The sequence below is a fragment of the Notolepis coatsorum genome (genome assembly GCF_963971535.1).
Source record: "Notolepis coatsorum genome assembly, chromosome: 9".
Lineage (NCBI taxonomy): Eukaryota > Metazoa > Chordata > Actinopteri > Aulopiformes > Paralepididae > Notolepis > Notolepis coatsorum.
Window position 1 is genome coordinate 112,869,414 of NC_140173.1, and position 17,782 is coordinate 112,887,195.

The window sequence follows — 17,782 nt, forward strand, 5'->3', positions numbered from 1 at the left end:
ATAGGTCAATTCAGCAGTGGTGGGCCACCATAGCAGGAACATCACCATCACTGCTGGGGAACTTGTGAAATTAATAAAACATTGTAATTTAGTCTTTGAAAGCCCAATCAGTGATCCAAATGTAAACAGGTGAGTGGAGTAGAATGGAGACATGTTTTCATCCTTCAGTTTATTGACCGAGCTCTTGATACGATGACTAATGCTACACAACAGGTAAACAAGTTTTTAATTGCATTAGTTGTATTTTGTGGCTGTGAAAGGTTTGTTTTCGTTGCTAATGTTTGTGATTAGTCGAGAAAGCCGGATCTATATTCTGATTTACAATGGGTTAAGAACCTTCCAAAAATGGTATTTTCCATCTACAGATCAAACTCTTCAAGATTGTATGTGAATTTACCCAACATTGGTAAAAAGAAAAGGGATTGGTGCTTTAACGTACCCCTAAAAAAATATTACTTAGAATAGGATCATTATTTAGAATCAATACTTGTGTCATAATAAAGTATCAGCTACTAGTAATAACTGTTTTGGTGCAACAGCCTGCACTATAGGCAGAACTGTGACCAAAATGTGAACAAATGTGGTACCAAAAGACAAATATTACGGCAAAAAAAATTACAGAGGAAATACTGTAAGAAGGGGCTATCTATCACACGTCTGTTAGATGAACATACCCAAGGAAGATATGCAGATGAGTTCACCCTCATGGAGTAATTTCAATGTTATTTGGGTATGTGTGTGACAGTGATTGTTTTGTTTACCTATAGACCAGGCCGATGATCCAGTGTCCATCTTTCAGTGGGTGTACTGGTCTAGGGTCAGATCCAGATCTCCTTGACCTTCTCGTTCATTGTATACTGAATGGCAGAGTGATTCTAGATCAGTGCCAGGTTGAGAAATTGACACCAGCAACCAGACCAATGCTAGTACACCCTGACTGTTGACTTTGTCTACTGGCCGTTTTGGCAGGTAACATAATGTTTCAAATAGGGCTGGGCGATATAACGATAACGATAAATATCGCGATATATTTTAATAATCGATATCGGATATCGAAATTGAAAAAAAAAATTGAAAAACAACAAAAAATCGAGACATTGGACAGACTTGTCTTTCTTGCCTGCAACTTAAAGTAATGGCTTTGCTTGTCCAAATGACAATACTGACCAAATTGAGATTTATTTTTCTCTTGTCCATTTATTTTGTTTGCTTTCTAATTTAAAATACAGTTTGAAATTGTCTGTACACAGTAGGCTATGTGTGCTAGCAGAACTAGACTCCAGTCACGAGTCACGGTGCACATGTGCGGTGGTTTGTCCACCAAAAAAGCGCCAAAAGATCGAAAATAAACTAGCAGAGCCAGAACTGTTCAACTCTCCCCTGGAGCCACAGCCAGCAGAGAAGCCGGTTTACTTTCGCTTTTAAACCAGCTGCAGCCTGAGAACTGGAGTGTGAGGGGATGTAACACTAAAGATGGCGGCAATGACAAAGAATTGCTGCAAAATAAACATACATCTGTTGTAAAAAAAAAAAAAAAAAAAAAAAATTTTAATACTTATAACAATTCGATAATTATCGATATCGAGAAATATGATAACATTATCATATCGTTATCGCGATATGATTTTTTTCCATATCGCCCAGCCCTAATCAATTTGGCTGGTATAAAAGGCACAAGGTCCAAAGGACAAAAAAAAGTCAAGGCCTGGAATTCCTTAAACAGCATTTTTTAACAAGGTGCTTAAAAAAATCCTTGGAATTCAAATCAACCATTTGAAAGTTTTGTTCATTCATGCTAAAATTGTTCTGAATCAAGAAATTGCATTTTGTTAAATCTATAATCTAACTAATTGTCGGAAATTGGTTTTAAGTCATAAATATTGGATAAAACCTCATTTTAAAAGTGAATTGTATCCTTTTAAATGCCCTTTTAAAAAGAAAAATAGTGCTTGGAAAAGTACTTGAAAGTCCTTGAATTTCATTTTGCAATGTCTGTGGGAACCCTGAAAAGGTGAACTTGAAAAGGTGAAAGATTGGAACCCACCAGTTAACTTGGCCATTGTTTGTCAGCCTGATTGGCACCCCTACTCTGATAGGCCGTGGTGATGGTGTCACCATCATTTCTGTTAAAAATTATGTTCTGGGTTAACCTATGAAAAGTCAAAATGAAGTACGATACATCTTTAGTATTGAATATATAATGTTTCCAGAAAAACGGGATCCCTGGAACACCGTTTGAAACGAGAAATGATCTGTTTGGCTGTTATGTTTCTACGTTCCCCCCACCTTCATCATACAAAGCACAATCTTGGTAATTTTGTTGTTTAGATTATTTTGTTATATTCAGAGATTATAGGTTATTATTATTATTATTTCTTTGTGTGTGATTTTGTAGAGGTCACCTTTTTCCTTCCCAAAACCACACGGTGCAGCTTTAAAGGAATAGTTCAGATTTATTTTTTTATTGAAGCCAACTGAAATTGACTGTGTGCATGGTGGAGAAAATCTCAGTGAGCCTCAGGCCCCGTTTAGACGGAAACGCTAGCAGGTGAATCCGCAAAAATATTTTTACGGATGTGCCTTTCGTTTATACGGAAACGGCGTTTTTACGGGGTGAAACCGCAAAAAAGTGAGACTACCTTCCAGGGTGGAATTCCTAGAAACGCAAAAGCTTTGCGCTTTCGTCTAAACTGTCAAACCGTATAAATCTGTTAAAACGATGACGAAAGGGTTGTCACGGCTCTGGTCGCGCGTACTGCTTACGTCACATGTAGCAGGTATGCGCCAGTAGCCGAGACGTAAACAAAGCAAGTATGTCTGACTATATCAACGGAGATCACCTGAAGGCTACATTGGCAGTACTTTTAACCCTTTCAAAGTTTCACTGCCACACGACAGAAGGTTAACCCTTTACTATCACACAACCGGTGTTCTGCAAAATCCTACTCCCTGCAGAATAAGAATTCTACTGCCGAGCGCTCCTCCGGCTGTCGTGTGGCAGTGAAAGGGTTAAATACACAAGAATCTGTTCCGCGGCGTGAGTGGACCCACTGTCTGTGAGTGACTCTGCTTTGGTGCAATCACATTCCCCATCCACAGTCTGCGAATCAGAGGCAGAGTAGGGCGGGTCTTCACAGCACGTCATGTGACATATGCGCCAATCGTGTGACAGTGGGGCTCCGTCGTCTCGAGTCGTTACAGCGTCGTCTGCACGCAGAATTCCATCCCAATACGCTCGTCTAAACGTAAAATTAAAAGTGAAACCGCAAGATGACTTTTGCGGTTTCTGTTCACAAAACGCTCGTCTAAACGGGGCCTCAGTCAGCTTGTACAGACAGGAGCTTGTCCCCATTGTCTTTGTGTTGCATCCAATTTCAAAACTAGCCGGACGGGACCTGGTATGAGGAACAGCATGGATTGTGCTGTGAAAGGACTTTTTCTCCCCATTTCTATTTTTCTCCCATCCCAATTTCGTATTATCCAATTCTTCCCTCCCCTGTCTCGAACGTTGCTAGACCATGCCTCCCACTGGTCGGCTACAATGTGGACGAAGCCTTGCATCACGTGTCCCCTCCGGTACACGAGGAGGCAGCCGTCGCATCTTTTCACATGAACAGTGCGATCTCTCAGTGGCGAGGAGTAACATGTGGGAGGCTCACGCTGCCCCCGATACTTCCTGCTGTACAGACGCACCAACCGACCTGTAGGAGTCGCTGTCCACAACGTCCGATCCCCACCCACCGGCTTTCCCACCCCTAATACTGCCAATTGTATTGGTATGAATGACCAGCCAAGCCGGAAGCAACGCTGAGAGCTGGGCTCGAACCCAGCATCTCCTGCGTTAGTGGCGAGCGCCTTGCCCACTGCGCCACTTAGCCGCCCTAACTGGTAACATTTATTGAACAAAAAACTCAAATCTGTCTGCTGAATCAGTGCAGATGACAAAATCCATCTGCTACAGTCAAACACCCATTTCCAATAGTCTAATATTTGAACCATCCTTAGTGCCTACCTACATAATTTTCGTGTAATGCAGAAAAACAGGTCCGCCGTGGTAATAGCCTCTCCTGTACTCTACAGAACATCCACTACCACACCACTCCCTGTCATCTATGAACATACAGATATCACAATGCTCTCCTCAGGACAGAATGTCCATGACGACCATAACACAGATGAGTGCTCTGCAGACTTCAAGCTCTCCCGTGTAGTTTGCACTGGGAGTCTATCCAGTGCACTCCCTAAAAAAGTATTGATGATTCTATCTTTTTCCCTCTTTGTCTCACTCTCTCTCTCATAAACCAAATGGTGATAATTTTCAACATTGTATTTCCCCTTGATTTTAATCAATGTAGCATAAAGTGACTGTGGACCTGTATACAGGCAATTTCTTGCCAAAGGTAGACAAAAATAGAGTTCTATGAATTCTGGATATGAGATATAAATGATATAATCTAGGGATGCACCGATCCGACTTTTACAGTCCCGATACCGATCCGATACCCACTGTAAAAAAAAATCTCCCAAAAAAGTAAAAAATTAAATAATTTAATCCAGTTATTTTTTTATTTATTAAAATATATTTTGTTTTTAAGAATTGTAAAGGATAGGGCGGCTAAGTGGCACAATGGGCAAGGCGCTCGCCACTAACGCAGGAGATGCTGGGTTCGAGCCCAGCTCTTGGCGTTGCTTCCGGCTTGGCTGGTTGTTCATACTAATACAATTGGCAGTATTAGGGGGTGGGAAAGCCGGTGGGTGGGGATCGGACGTTGTGGACAGCAACTCCTACATGTCGGTTGGTGCGCCTGTACAGCAGAATCAGGAAGCAACGGGGGCAGCGTGAGCCTCCCACGCGTTACTCCTCGCGGCTGAGAGATCGCGCTGTACAGGTGAAAAGATGCGACAGCTGCCTCCTTGTGTACCGGAGGGGACACGTGATGCAAGGCTTCGTCCACATTGCAGCCGACCAGTGGGAGGCATGGTCTAACAACGTTCGAGACAGGGGAGGGTAGAATTGGATAATACGAAATTGGGATGGGAGAAAAATAGAAAATGGGGAGAAAAAGTAGATGCAAAAAAAAAGGATTGTAAGGCTATGTGTCCACAGCGGACGTTTTATGAGTTGTCAGCTCCTTTCTGTCATTCATTTATATGCTGGAGAAGCGTCAGGCGCGCGCTCCTCTTCCCAGAGCCGCGCCTTGCGTTTTATGAGCTCTCGACGGCAGCGTTTTTGGCGGAGCGCTCCCAGCTCATAAAGTTGAAACTAGTTAAACTTTTTGAAAAGCAGCGCGCCCATCAATGTAACTCATCGAGGAAGGGGCGGAGCCGCGGCTGGCGCGAGCCTCAGTTGCATTCAGAAAAACGCTCTGAGCTTTTTTTCTTCTTTTTTCAAAGCGGTCCGCCTCGAAAAAAAGGCTATTAGTGGACACATAGCCTCAAGGATCACAAGTGTGTTTTTGATTTGTTGTAAACAAAGACAGAAAATAAACTTTATTCATTCAATTAATAAACTATTACCTCACTGTCACTGTGTGGAAGAGACTGGGATCATTCTTTTGTGCAAGGCAACATTAGGCTTGACTTAAAACATTACTTTCTTAACTTAGTGAAACTAAATGTAACAAATGAACACATAGATATAAATGTACTGAATGGTTATTTCTTATTTTATTTATTATATATAAAAAAAATAATCCGATATATATATATATTTTTACAGATACCCGATCCAGCTATTTTACTGATATCGGTGGCCGATACCAATATCGGATCGGTGCATCCCTAATATAATCAGGTGTTTGCTGGATGGACCATACTTTTAAGTAGAAGAAATGCAGGGGCGGCTACGTGGCGTAGTTCGAGCCCAGTGCTCCACATTTGCTTTCAGTTTAGCTGGTCGTCCGTACTAATACACATTGGCCGTATTAGGGGGTGGGAAACTGATGGGTGGGGATCGGGCGTTGTGGACAGCGACTCCTACAGGTCGGTTGGTGCGCCTGCGCAGTAGAATCAGGAAGTGTCGGGGGCAGCGTGAGCCTCCCACGCATTACTCCTCGCCACTGAGAGATCGAGCTGCGCAGGTGAAAAGATGCGACTGCTGTTACCTCAAGTACCGGAGGGGACTTGTGCTATGTATGACTTAGTCCACATTGCAGCCGGCTTGTGGGAGGCAAGAAACAGCGTTCGTGACAGGGGAGGGTTGAATTGGATGATACGAAATTGGGATGGGAGAAAATATAGAAAATGGGAGAAAAAGTGGATAAAAAAAAAGTAGAAGAAATGCATTGTTGGTTTTGCTCTTTTCATGGGCTATGTTAACAATAAGAAAAAAAACGAAATTATCCTCTAACCGGCGGCAGGTAATCATTGCAACATGCACATGTGACATCTGACATTTTAGCAGCTAAACGGATGGATAGCATTTTTTGTCGACTCATGGAGTAGGTGATTTAAGCGTCAGATCTGTAAAATATGTTTATCTGTATTGTGATACCAGAGATATGCTTACCATTTTCCAGGAAATAGCTCTTTCATTATGACTGTTACGTGTAGGGGGGGTAAACCCATATGTTTGTGCCCTGATCAGGTGTTCCTAGTGTGATATGTTATGTCTAGCTGTAGTTCCCTGTCCTGGGCGCGTGAATACTTCCAAGGCAGTTGTCCTTCCGCGTTCGCTTTCCGCGGCCTGATTGGCCTCTCAGCGCCCAATCGCGTTGTGCCTAGCTTTCAGTTCCACAGCCCAAGTCCTCGCCCATTTCCTCGTATTCACGCTAGTGGGCTAGTCGCTCAAATAATATCGTTTTGTATATAATTGTACCAACACAGATATTAGGCAGTACACACATTGTCCTGCAATACATGTACAGTGAATGCACAGCTACATTCGCCATATATTTCTATCGCTGCTGCGGTCTACAGTGAAATGCAATATTATTATTATTATTATTATTATTGTAAAGATTATCATTACAATTATTATTATTTTGTGCACGTTGTGCAAATTGAGAGGCTGTGCTCTTTGCACACAAACCTCGTACACTTGTAACAGTGCCTCTCCAGGCGGCTGCGATTGTAATGATAATCTTTACAATAATAATAATAATAATATTGCATTTCACTGTAGACCGCAGCAGCGATAGAAATATATGGCGAATGTAGCTGTGCATTCACTGTATGTATTGCAGGACAATGTGTGTACTGCCTAATATCTGTGTTGGTACAATTATATATAAAATGATATATATTTTAGCGACTAGCCCACTAGCGTGAATACGAGGAAATGGGCGAGGACTTGGGCTGTGGAACTGAAAGCTAGGCGCAACGCGATTGGCGCTTCAGGCTGCGCAAACCGAACGCGGAAGGACAACTGCCTTGGGTAAAGTATTCACGCGTCCTGGTCTTGTAGTCCTTGTCGTTTCCCTCCCAGGTGTACCCATTTGTAATCAACCCAGGTGTGTCGTTTCGTCATTCCCTCATGTATAACTGTTCTGTCTTCCCCTGTGTCTGTTGCTGATCCTGTCTGTACAGTTCTGTGTTTTGTTTGTCATTATTTTATATTACTTTCTGATCACAAAACCATGTTCACCTTGTTTGTAGAGCTACTGTAATTTTCGGACTATAAGCTGCGCCTTTTTCCCTCTTTTTTCGACCCTGCGGCTTATATAACGTTGCGGCTTATATGTGACTCGACGTGACCAAACCTGAAAATGTAAAAATCTAAATATTGCTTTTTTGACTGCATTGAAATGTTATTTATCTGTTCCCTTATTTGCTAAACTTAATACAACTTGTAAATGAGTTAATTCTTGTTATTACATGGCGTTTTCACAATATCCGAAATGCTTGCTTGTGATTGGTCAATAGCGCGCGTCAGAGGTCCGTTATCACACGATAACGGACCTCTGCCAAGCAATAATGACCGCTGTGCGCAGCTGTTCGCAAACAAGCCCACTACAACACTGTATCAGTGCTGCTCAGCATATGTACAGCTGCACTCAGTCATCAGTGCAATCAGACCACAGACCTGCCGACTGCCGATAATAATAATATCACTGTATTTGGGCTGACAGAGCCACAGAACAACTGCGTTTGCATTTGATCTCGTCTTGTCGATGGTGTACAATGAATTAGGTATATTTGTTAGTAAGTTAGCCATGTAATAAGCGGGATAATGTATAGCTATACTCGATTATTGTCGCAAAATAATTGACCTTCACTGACGTTTAAAACACCCCAGCGCTGCGCCTCGGTATTTTAAACTTTGTCGGTCAATTATTTTGCGACAATGACCTAGTAGCTATACATTATCCCTTACTTATTTGTCCAACAGTATTGTGTCCCAATGCTGGTGGGAAGACTAATTAAACATTAAAACACCTGCGGCTTATAGTCCAGTGCGGCTTATATAGGTACACATCATTCAATTTAGCTGCTGCGGCTTATATTCAGGTGCGGCTTATAGTGCGAAAATTACGGTATATCTATATTCTATATTATAGCTATGGAGACTATAGCTCTGTTGGTGGGTCAGTTTCCTCTGTTCTTGGCTCCTCGGCCTTGCAGCAGCACCATCAATCAAGTAGGACAATAATAATAATACATTTAATTTGTAATGCACCCTACCTTCCTGAGAATCTCAGAGTGCTACAGAGTTAAAAGAATAAAATAAAAATAGATATAAAAAAACACATAGCAGAACAACATATGATGAGACATAAAAACTAATAAAAGGCCAAAGTTTCTACAAAGGTAGGTCTTGAGTCCACGTTTAAAAGTGTCAACAGTTTGTGGTGCTCTCAGGTGGTTGGGGAGAGCATTCCACAGTCTGGGTGCGGCCGAGCAGAAGGCTCGATCGCCCATGGTGTGCAGCTTAGTCCTGGGGGCTTTGAGGAGGTAGGCTGTGCCAGAGCGTGAGGAGGACTGGGGGGTGAGGAGTTCCTTGAGGTAGGCAGGGGCAAAAAGAAGGCAATAAAAACAATATAAAATAGCAGCATACAGTATGAAATAGCAGCGTAATGCTTGAACGAACAGCACATTTCAACTGCAGCGATGTGCCATAGCGTAATTCCTTGAATTGGACATTGAAATGGTTGCTATAGACGAAACATTAATCAGGACAGAGTATGAAGGACCTCAGCCTGATCCTTCCCAAGGAAGAAAAATAGGTGTGAGGAGAACGTGTGTGGATATACCTCAGGAGAGGAAGTTTCTGCCTCAGAACAAACTAGCTAATGTTAACCAGTAACGTCACCAGATAGGCTACATCTGAAAGTCATTAAGGCCATGTCCACACGAATCCAGATCTTTTGCAAAACGCACAATTTCTTCCACGTTTGGGCCTTTCATCCACACGTAAAGTGTTTTCAGAAACATAAACGGAGATTTCCGAAAACGCATTTTAAAGTGAAGATGTTCCAAAATATCGGTTCAGTGGATCCGTGTAGCCACTGTAAACGCATAGTCTAGATAAACGATGACATCACAGCTCAGCTCACTACGCATGCTCAGACTGTTGTTCTATGGCAATAGGTGCCCGTAGCCTTTAAGCGCATGCAGGTTATAATGATGGACAGCGCCTGGTGCTGAAATGGCAGACAGAAATAGCATGTGCAGTTTTTCCCCCTCGAATGTATATATTTTCTTTTATTGATCTCTGCCTCTTAAGCAGTACTGTATATTTGTATATCTTGTATCATAAATGTCTGGATGTAACAGTATGAATGAATGAATGAATGAAAACTTTATTTAACAGATTGCAGAATGGGTACAATACAGTACGGCTCAATACATACAATTGTTAAGGGGATGCAGACCTGAGAAAGACGTTTGTCTTGTTTCCATCAGGGTCCCCCATTTTCATTTCATAGACATTTATGACATACACAACATACATGACATTTATGGCATAGGGACATATAGGTATTTAGTACTGATACATTTGTGACATAAGTAAGTAAGTAAGTAAGTAAGTATTTATAAAGCACCTTTCATACATGTCATGTAGCTCAAAGTGCTGTACACAATTATAGGCATATATAACGATAAAAGCAATAAAGTCATAGTGATCAGTTAAGATCAATGTTTAAAAAAAAAAAAATAATAATAATAATAATAATAGTAACGTAAAAATGAAAATAACGTAAAAACAGTCATTTGCTTACCAGTTTGGGAGAACAGGTCCGCACAAACATTTCCGCTCAGTGGCAACCGGAAGTGCACTAAACCAATGCACTTGTATGGTAGGTAGCAATGTTTAGGTCTTATAATGCTAGTGTAGTTACGTTTTTATCAGTGGTCATAGTTGGGTCCATAGTGCTTTACCAAGTCCCATGGATCCATCAGTGGCCGTGTATTGTGTGCGTATGTACCCGTTCGCTCATGTGGTCAGTGGCCAGAGTTGGGTCCACAGGACTTATCCAAGTCCCACGGACCCATCAGTGGCCGCGTCTTGTGGTAGAAAGAAAGAAAAAGAAAAACGTATAAAGAAAACAGTCTAAAGTTTGAAAGTTTGGGAGGTCCGCAAAAACACGCCTTCAGCTCAGAAGCTGAGGCGTGTCAAAAACTTTTGAAAAACTGGAGGCGTGTCTCCTATTGTACCCATTCCTTCATCTAAGAAGTTTGGGAGGTCCGCAAAAACACGCCTTCAGCTCAGAAGCTGAGGCGTGTCAAAAACTTTTGAAAAACTGGAGGCGTGTCTCCTATTATACCCATTCCTTCATCTAAAAAGTTTGAAAGTTTGGGAGGTCCGCAAAAACACGCCTTCAGCTCAGAAGCTGAGGCGTGTCAAAAACGTTTGAAAAACTGGAGGCGTGTCTCCTATTGTACCCATTCCTTCATCTAAAAAGTTTGAAAGTTTGGGAGGTCCGCAAAAACACGCCTTCAGCTCAGAAGCTGAGGCGTGTCAAAAACTTTTGAAAAACTGGAGGCGTGTCTCCTATGTACCCGTTCCTTCATCTAAAAAGTTGGGTCCACAAGGCTTATCCTAGCCTCATGGATCCATCAGGTTTTTCCAAGCCATAACTATTTGTAAGCTAGACTGTATAGGTACGTTTTTAATTTTCCTTTAAAAATGTGTATAGAGCTGGCGTTTCTGATGTGTGTTGGTAGTGTGTTCCATAGTTTTGGGGCATAGTTGGCAAATGCCATACTTCCTATCCTTTTTTGGTTTCTGGGCGTGTCTAGTAAACCTGTAGTGGATGACCGTAGCGTTCTTGAGGGCAGATAACTAACTAGGGAATTTGCTATGTATTTTGGGCCTTGCTCATTAAGAGCTTTATATGTTAGGAAAAGGACCTTAAAATCAATTCTATGAGTTATTGGAAGCCAGTGCAGAGTGGCCAGGACTGGAGTGATATGTTCTCTTCTCCTTGTATGAGTTAGTAATCGAGCTGCAGAGTTTTGGATAAGCTGAAGCTTCCCAATGGTTGCTTTGGGAAGACCAGTGAACAGTGCATTACAATAGTCAAGCCGACTTGATACAAAAGCATGAATAAGTTTCTCTGCATCCTTTTTATTTACGAAAGGTCTTACTTTCGCTATGTTTCTTAGGTGGAAGAATGACGTTTTCATGGCCTTATTTATATGAGACTTAAAGGTCAGGTCTGAGTCCAAGATGACACCTAGGCTTGTAACCTCAGTCTTTACATAGGATGACAGACTCCCCAGGTTTTTACAAAGCACTTCCCTTTTCGCTTTTGGGCCGATCAATAGGATTTCGGTCTTGCTTTCGTTTAATTTTAGGAAGTTATTGTTCATCCACTTGTTTATTGCTAACAGACAATTTGTAATGGACTGTATGGCTGTAGTGTTATTTGGTTCTGCGGAGATATATAGTTGTGTATCATCAGCATAACTATGGAAGCATACATTGTGGTCTCGAATGATGTCCCCGAGGGGCAGCATATATAGTGAGAAGAGTAATGGACCAAGGCAGCTTCCTTGTGCGACTCCAAAATTGCTGTCATGTTCCTCGGATACATTGTCTCCAAGCTTAACATAGAACCTTCTCCCCTTAATGTATGTTATGAGCCAATTTAGTACATGATCGGAAAAGCCAACCAGTCTTTCTAGACGACTGATCAAGATATTATGGTCAATCGTATCGAACGCTGCACTAAGGTCCAATAGGACAAGAATTGAGACTTTGCCAGCATCGGAGTTTAGCCTGAGGTCGCTAACTATTTTGGTAAGGGCAGTTTCAGTGCTGTGATTTGTTCTGAAACCTGATTGTAGTTCCTCCATGATGTTATTATCTTTGAGAAAGGAGTTTATTTGTACTGAGACTATCTTTTCTAATATCTTGCTGATAAATGGAAGGTTCGATATTGGCCTATAGCTTTTTAGTTCGTTTACATCTAAGTTTGTTTTCTTTAGTAGTGGTTTTACTACAGCTGTTTTAAATGCATCTGGAAAAGTGCCTGTTTGAAGAGACATATTTATGATTTCAAGGACATGATTTGAGACACTATCAAACACCCGCTTGAGAAATGCTGTTGGTATAGGATCGAGGCAGGAGGTGGCGGAATTACACTCAGAGACAATCTTACAGAGGTCAGGTAATGTAATACATGTGAATTCCCCCATAGTTATCTCAGGTGGGGTTTCACTCATAGCCAGATCCATATCAGCGGTAATGCTTGCTCTAATCAATGATATTTTTTCATTAAAGAAAACTGCGAACTCTTCACATTTTGTGGCTGATTGCTGCGGTATATGGGGGGGTGGTATGTTAATCAGCCGGTCAATGGTGGAAAAAAGTACCCTGGAGTTACCTATATTTTCTGAGATCATTTTGGAAAAATATTCCTTTCTCGCAAGTTGTATTGCCTTATTGTATGCGCCCATGGCGTCTTTGTATAAATTAAAGTGAGCTGTGAGTTTGAGTTTCCTCCATTTTCGCTCGGCTATCCTACATTTTCTCTTGTTATCTTTAACATTGGTTTTATTTAGCCATGGAGAGATTCTATCAGTTTTTACCTTTTTAACCTTTAGAGGGGCAACAGTATCTAACACAGTTGACAAGGTGCTGTGGAAGTTTTGCACTTGCTGATTTAAGGAGGATTCACTGCATTGGTCGTATGATTTCATCATACTAGAGAATTTTGCTTCAGCTCTAGCGTCCAGAAGCCTTCTGTGAACTAGGAATTCGCTTCTGGTCTTATGTAATATTAGGCTTGTACCATAGAACACACAATAATGGTCAGAAATTGGAATTTGTTTTACTGATATATTCTCAATGTTTAGCCCTGTTGTTATTAGTAGGTCCAGAGTGTTGCCATGTTGGTGGGTGGCCTCGTGAACATGTTGCATCAGTCCAAAACTGTCCAGTAGGTTCAGAAACTCACAACCCCTGGGGTCATCCTTTTTGTTGATATGAATATTTAGATCTCCATTAAGAATGATTCTATCATACCTGGTAATGCAGATCGATATGAGTTCTGAAAATTCCTGTATGAAGAGTGGCGAGTACCTTGGTGGTCGATACAATGTCACACATATTACTGGCATTTCTGTTTTCAATACAATAGCAAGGTATTCAAATGATAAAAATGTTCCCAGGTCAATATCATTGCACACAAATTGAGTGGAGATGATTGCTGCTATTCCTCCTCCCCTCCCACTCTGTCTGTTTGATTGATAGAATTTAAAATTGGAAGGGCAGGTCTCAATCAGTGTTGCTACACCAGTGATATTGTCTAACCATGTCTCTACTAAAAACATACAATGTACACCATGTTTTACTATAAGCGGTATTCAAATATACAGTACTGTTACCCCTAGATCCTAGAGCCATATGGAATCCGCGATCACGGAATCGCGGACGGAATCGCGGAATTGAGCAATAAAAATGGAATATCTATATATAAAAAAAAAAAAAAAATGACTTTTTTTTTTCTTTTTTTTTTTTGGGACTTGTACAGTACTTTGTTCAACTTTGTCAGTGCTGTAAAGTTTAAACCTTTTAAAATCTTAGACAAACAAAACTAGGGATGCACCGATATGAAAATTGGCCGCCGATACCGATACCGATTGTTCAACTAACACTATCGGCCGATACCGATACCGATACCGATATTTGTATATTTGTATATAAGTATTTGTAAAAAAAAAAAAAAAAGAATTATTATTTTTTAATTTTTAATTTTTTTTTAATGAAACTACTGTATATTTGTATGTGTATGTTTGTATTTGTAGGCCTCTTTACTTACTTAAAAAAAGGAAACATCAAGAAATATGTTTATGGTATCACTATCTCTCTCCCAGTATCGTCTTGCGGCCTGCAGAGGGATACTATTTTCTCAACCAGAGCTTTCAACCAATGCAATGGAACCATTCTTGCGGCCTGCAGCAGGATACTATTCTCTCAACCAGAGCTTTCAACCAATGCAATGGAACCATTTTGATTGACAGTCGATTCGGCCAATTACGCCACACCGGTGACCGCTAGCACCCACCTCCTGCTGTCCTTACCACCAATCGGCAAGCGTTTATAAATTTTTCTACTTCCGGGCATGTTCTGTTTGCGAGAGCAGAACACACTTAACGTAGCTACCGGCGCTCCACGCATGACCAAATGAGACATAATGATTTTACTGCAACAAATGTTATAATAAAACAAAGCCTTTCTATAAATTTGTCTGGTTGAAAACTTTATTAACAGATTGCAGAATGTGTAGTTGGGTACGGAATGAGCAACGGAATGGAACCGAGCTATGAACGTACTAACGGAGTAATGCCTTGTTTACTGCTATCTTCGGGTAAATAATATGCTTGTTATTGAACGTGTAACACTTCATTTTAACAGCAGATACTTTCTTAAATGCCATCTTCCCGAGAGAGGGTGTTGACGGGGAGTTGTTATTAATAGCATTGAACAGCTAACCGAAAGCTAGCGTTAACTATTGTTAAAGGTTTAGCCATAACGTTACCTTGGCTAAAGTTGCGGCTATTCATAATGCAGCAATAATGACTGCAGACCTGCAAGCAAAGTACAGCAAGTTGACAAAGGAGTATTCCAACGCAAATCACATTTTCACCAGTAACGTTAGTCTTGCATCTAATAGCTAATAACGTAGCTACGTTAGCTGCCCGGCCCGCCGACCGGCGCTCCACGCATGACCAAATGAGACATAATGATTTTACTGCAACAAATGTTATAATAAAACAAAGCCTTTCTATACATTTGTCTGGTTGAAAACTTTATTAACAGATTGCAGAATGTGTAGTTGGGTACGGAATGAGCAACGGAATGGAACCGAGCTAATGAACGGACTCGGAGTAATGCCTTGCTGCTATGGGTAATAATAATATGCTGATGTTATTGTCCGTGTAACACTAACTATATAACGCTAATGCCACAAAACGAATGCCTTGTTAATCATAAATAGTTACTTTGATGCAGTAGATTGTGTGTGTGTGGGGGGGACGGCGGGCGTTGTGCAGGTAGATCGCGCGAGTGAACTTTTTTTTTTTGCCTTTTGACGCTACACAAATTGATGGGTATTTATCGGCGACTGCTATCGGCACATTTGAGCTTATCGGCCGATAGGCCGATAGCAGTCAACAAGGCACTTATCGGCCGATACCGATACCCGACCGATATATCGGTGCACCCCTAAACAAAACACTTGCTTTCATGAAATATTGTAAGCCGTCATTTGAGGCTTTATAAAAGCAGCACAATGAACACAAATCTGTCAGTGCCGAGTCCGACCTCATCTTAAATAACAAACAGCATTGCTTGTTGTAGTTTACAAAGAGAGGCAGAGTTGATTTAGCAAAAATATATATAATTTTTTTTTTATATATAAATAATCGCATTTTATTTTCATATTCGAATCCCATGTCCATCGAACGAAGCTTTGAAGTATTTAAGACAGCCCTATTAAATGGACTGTTATATCTTATTAAATTGTGGGCATTTATTCATTCCCACTTATTAGACACTATTTCTGATGGTAAAATGAGCGTACAAAGCAAAATACAGAATTCTGAAATATTAAAACGGAAAAAACGGAATTTGGAAAAAAATAAAATGGAATTTGGAAAAAAATAAAACGGATTTCATATGGCTCTACTAGATCCTGACAGAGTATATACATATGATGGGGAGGGGACTGTACATTAGGAGGGGGTGGGTGGGTGGGAGGGAAATATACATACGGCGGGGAGGGAATATATACATGCGGTGGGGAGGAGACTGTCTATTAGGAGGTGGTGGGGGTTTTGGGCATTTACGGTGGCCAGTTTCGAATTGCAGCCTCCCGTAGGTGCTCTTTAAGAGCGGTTTTGAATGTGGGCAGGGATTCACATTCCTTTACAGCTTTGGGTAGGGCGTTCCACATTGTTGTGGCATAATTGCGAAACGTGTTTAGTCCCTTGTTTGAGCCGAATCTGGGTTTAACATGATTTGTTGAGCTTCCTCTGGTGTAGTGGTTGTGGTATTCACTGACCTTTGGGAAGTATTTTGACATGTACATGGGCACCCCGGTCGTATAGTGTATCTTGAAGACCAGGCCCATTGCAAGTTGCTGTACTCTGTCGTCTACTCTAAGCCATCCTAGGTAGAGCTGCCGCGGTATTGATATTTTCCTTACCGCACAAATTTGCGAAATATTTCCTACTGCCGCGGTTATTACCGCACAGTGCGCACAAAAAAAAAAAAAACTCCGTTTGTCTCCGTGTGGGGATGCAGGCGGGGCCGCTTGTGTACACTGAAAGCTCCGTGGGCATGTCCGAGGGCTTGCAGCAGGGTTTCCGTTAGAAAAAATTGTTGTCGGTCTCCGTGACCTGCAAGATTTCAATCTACCGGACAAATGAGATTAATTCCGGTCATAGTTTAGAATAAAGAATGTCATCCTCAAGGCATGTAGATTTATAATATTATTACTTAAAACTAGGCTACTTTTGCGTATACAGTCATTAATTAATATATTCCAAATAAAATAAGTCCCTCGATACTCCGTGCTGCTGCTGACTTAAACTAAAATAGACCGCGTATGTGGGCAGTCGGTCCGACACTAAACAGCAGTCTGTTATAATCACATTTTTATGAGCTAACGAATTCCGTTATATTGGACATTTGTATTAATTATATCAAGCGAAGAACTGAGAAAGCAGAGAGACGGCAACATTATCGTGGTTTGCGTGACGACTCTCTCCACCTCGCAACGACTTATTTGCAAAGAGTATGGCGCTGCAGAGAAGCTGATTTAGCTGTTATTGGCTCTTTTCTGGGAACCGCACAACAGCGCCCCCCACCCAACATTGGCTGAAAATGGCCGAATTGGAGTACTGATGGAATACTGCATTGTGCCGTTGCCTCTCTGGCTCTGCAGCTTCACATGCACTCGCACACCCAGCACTAAGCTCTCGCCGACAACGTCGTTGTCATTATTAGAAGCAACGAGGAAACAAATGTAATGATCGTTTCGTTCATCGCATAGGCTATTTAATTTTAGCCTATTTTAATACAATTCAAATAATCAAATTGTGCTTAGACTCAGGGAATTATTTTCACCGGACATTAAGACCGGAGATATTAAATAAGTCGGACTTCAACAGATTTTGCCGGTCAAAAACCGGTAATTACCGGCTAACGGAAACGCTGGCTTGCAGCAAGCCAGAGTTTAACACAGTTTCAATCAATCAATAACAACATTAACCAGACTCTCGTTGTGTCTATTGTGCTAAAGCTAACGTTACCTCATTGTGTCTATTCTACCAAGCAACCCGGGTTTAACGTTACCTCTCGTGTATATCTGCTGACGTTAGTAATAGGCTA

The 17,782-nt window shown here is 41.4% G+C and overlaps 1 protein-coding gene across 5 annotated transcripts in view; it reads left to right on the top strand.

Annotated features, from left to right (window-relative positions):
- Positions 1 to 17,782, top strand: part of birc6 (baculoviral IAP repeat containing 6) — a 384,970-nt gene that overhangs the window by 2,527 nt on the left and 364,661 nt on the right. The window lies entirely within an intron of this gene.